We start from the raw sequence: 3915 nt of genomic DNA, 5'->3' as shown, positions 1-3915 counted from the left end.
GAGATTAATTTCTTTTCTATTTAGAAAAATCAACTTTTATTGAAGTGCATACAGCATTTTATCAAAAATAAACATTGTCGTTACTCAAAATACAAATTACAAATACAATACAAAGAACAGCTTAAATTGACTGAAAGCCTTTTCTAAGATGCAAAAAAAAAAAAAAAAGTATTTCAAATGACTATCAAAAAACATTAAAATAAATAATTATACAAAAACACTAAGTTGTGCAACTTAACTTGCAGGACTAAAAGTTTTTAAATCTACAGTTCAGGCATACTAAAGTCCCGATCAAAGGTTTAAAACCACTTGAAAAATGGCAAAAAATCTTATTTTGCATGGTTGGATCTTAACAAGGTTCCAAGTAGAGCTTCAACATGCAATAAGAAAAAATGGGAGTGAGACAAAACATTTTGTGAGCATTCAATTAATTGAAAATATTGATTAAACTGAAACAGGCTGTTTTTACAGCTGATCAAAATTTTAGGACCACATGCCTTTAAAAGGCCATATCTGTGCAAAGATGTAGATTTATTGTCATTTTCTGTCAGGTAGTCACACGTTATGATGGCATATGCAAAAAAACTCTGCCTTTTTTAACGTGGTCGGGTTGTTGAACTGCATAAGCAGGGTCTCTCACAGCGCACCATCGCTGCTGAGGTGGGACGCAGTAAGACTCATTCAGAATTTCTTAAATGATCCTGAGGGTAATGGAACAAACCCAAGTCAAGTGGAAGACCCAAAAAAATTTCACCAGCACTGAGCCGGAGGATCCAATTGGCTGTGCATCAAGACACTGGACAATCCTCGACCCAAATTAAGGCTGTTACTGGTGCTGACTGCAGCGCCACAGGACTGCTCATTTGGACTTTGCAAGAGCGCACCAAACATGGGGCATTCAAAGGTGGAAGAAAGTATTATTCTCTAATGAGAAAAAAATTATCCTTGATGGTCCTGATGGTTTCCAACGTTACTGGCATGATAAGCAGATCCCACCTGAGATCTTTTCTACATGCCACATTGGAGGGGGCGCCATAATGGTCTGGGGTGCTTTTTCCTTCAGTGGAACAATGGAGCTTCAGGAAGTGCAGGGGTGTCAAACAGCCGCTGGCTATGTCCAGATGTTGCAGAGAGCATTCCTCATGACTGAAGGCCCTAGTCTGTGTGGTAACGACTGGGTTTTTCAACAAGACAACACTACAGTACACAGTGCCCGCAGGACAAGGGACTTCTTCCAGGAGAATAACCTCACTCTTCTGCCCCATCCTGCGTGTTTCCCTGATCTAAATCCAATTAAGAACCTTTGGGGATGAATAGCAAATTTACAAAAATGGACAACAATTTCAGACAGTAGATGCCCCTCGTGCGGCCCGTCTTCACCACTTGGAGAAATGTTCCCACTCACCTCATGGAAACGCTTGCATCAAGCATGCCGCAACGAATTTTTGAAGTGATCGACAATAACGGTGGAGCTACTCAGTACTGAGTTCATGTTTGGAAGTTTGATTTCTGTTTTGGGAGGGTTTACGGGTTTTTTTTTTGGAGCTGTGGTCCTAAACTTTTGATCAGCTGCAAAACAGCCTGTTTCAGTTTAATCGTTGTTTTTTATTAAATTTTTTTGGTCTCTCTCCCATTTCGTCCCATGTTGAAGCTCTACCTAGAACCTTGTTAAGATCCAACCATGGAAAATATGATTTTCTGCCATTTTTCAACTTTTGATCGGGACTGTATAAGCCTTGACTGGCAATTTCTGTCGTTTTTCTCTTGCTGGTTTTTTCTTCTCGTGGCTCGCTGATATTTTTATTGCTCCCTTCCATTTTGCAGCCTGCAACAGAACGCTCCCTTAGATCAATACACAGTAACTGTTTGTGTCTCCTTCTGCTTTGTGGCTGACGTTAGTGCTTCTTCTTCGTCTCTGTTTACTGGCGGCTTGCATCCGGAAACAAATAATTGCGCAAAACCATAACGCAATCTTTTAAAATTAATTAAAAGAAGCTTCGAGGCAGAATCGTTTCAGCCCTAGACTCGTGCTTTGGGTTTCAGAGTAAAAAAAAACTAAAAAAAAAAACTTGATATGACGTGTTAAACCAAGTCAAACCGCAAAATTGTTCGAGTGTATTCCCTCATTAAAAAATTTTTTTCTTTGAGCTGTGTGCCACAAATGCACTGCTGTCTTCACTTTTTTATCAGAGGGAACCTTCATCTGCTTTCAGGTGAAAGATCATTGACAGAGCGAGATCAGGACTATAAAAAGGATGGAAAAAAAAAAAGTGTTAAGAGTGTAGGCAGAAGTATGCGGACGTGCTTCGGCATTGAAGATCACAACACTGTTTTGGATATCAGTCCTCTGCGTTTAATTCGTCTCACTGTAACGAGGACTGTTGATTGTCAAGCCTTTTTTCTGATGAAGTTCCAATACTTCTGGTCCTTGAGAATCCCAGGAAACTGTAAGCGTTGATGAATTTTCCAGCTGATCTTTGACTTTTTAACTTTTTCTCGTTGGCAATTGAGGATGTTTTCGTTTCGTATTCTGCCGTTTACTCTCAGACTCGTAGCCATGAATCCATGTCTCGTCACCAGTAATGACTCTTTGTTTGTTGTATCGGTGTTTGCAGATATCCAAACGCTTCTGTTTGTGCTCTTCCGTGAGTTGTTTCGGCACCAGGTACACCCTCAGACCACATAAAAATTAATCGAAACATTGCACCCTGATCATCTTTCCTGCGAATCCTCCCTCTCAGTGTGTGGCGTCCATTTTAGCTTGCACAGCAGTTACAACTGAAATAAATTGAAAACAAAAAAATACATTAAAAAAACTTTCACACCTGCACAGCAGTGATCGGGAAAGGCAGAAGCCTTGAACGGAAAGCGCTGATGAGACCAACAGAAGTTGAAATATAACTGAAGTGTGGATACTTTTTTCTTTATTCATTAAATTATTTATTCTATTCTATTATATTTGCTTTTTTTGCCTAAACACGTCAAATTATAAATAACACTGATTCAGATTCAGAAACCGGAAGAGTAAGTGTGAAAAACTCTCGTAGTAATCGTTAGGTCCTAATGTCACCGTTTTGTTAACAGGAAATAATTGTGGTTCTTTGGTTCCATGAAGTTATGCAAACCCTGACCCGTTCCAGTGACCCGCAGGCTCTCCTCCAGGACTCTGGGAGAACAGTGAGGTTGTTGAACCCGATACGAGCGTTGCTTGGCTTGTAATTTGCGACCCTTCTGTTTTACGCTGTAAAATCCCATGACCGCTAATGCACCTCGTTTTCAGTTCGTGCTCGTGTTCTTCCTTCCCGACTAATAAATGCTTCCGACACTGAGACATCTCGCGTTTTTTTTTTTCTTCTTTTTTTCTTCTTCTTTTCTTTCCCCTCTTCCTGAGACAGATGCTGCTCGGTCACTTTGCTCATTTATTTTATTTTTTCGAAATCTGTTCAGTCTGTTTTCTCTGCCGAGTCTTTATCTTCCTTAGGCTAGTCTGAACACTGCTGGATTAGCCTCGGCGGATTGTTTACAAGGTTTATGTTTGTTTAACGGCTGCAGATTGAATATATTGTGGAACTTTGTTAAAGTCGGTCCTTTGTTACATTTCTTTCACTTATCTACGTTTTTTTTTTATTTGTATTTTACAGATATCTAGTGGAGAAGGAGTACGTCTCGGATCGCCTGAAACATCCCTGTTGACATCACGTCCGCCGGCGGACTCGCAACATGAAGACGTTTTTCCCCATCGAATGACTCGAGGAAGCCATGCGGAGTCCAAGTAGACGTTCAACGGTGGCTGATTGGATCCACTAGCAGGAATTTTGTTTGTGTGTGAATGTGAGTGGGGGAGTGAGTGAGTGTGTGTGTGTGTGTGTGTGTGTGTGAGAGTGGGTGGGTGGGTGTGTGTGTTTGTGTGCGTTT

The sequence above is a fragment of the Clarias gariepinus genome, chromosome 9, assembly GCF_024256425.1.
Source record: "Clarias gariepinus isolate MV-2021 ecotype Netherlands chromosome 9, CGAR_prim_01v2, whole genome shotgun sequence".
Classification (NCBI taxonomy): Eukaryota; Metazoa; Chordata; class Actinopteri; order Siluriformes; family Clariidae; genus Clarias; species Clarias gariepinus.
This window is presented reverse-complemented; position numbering follows the sequence as displayed.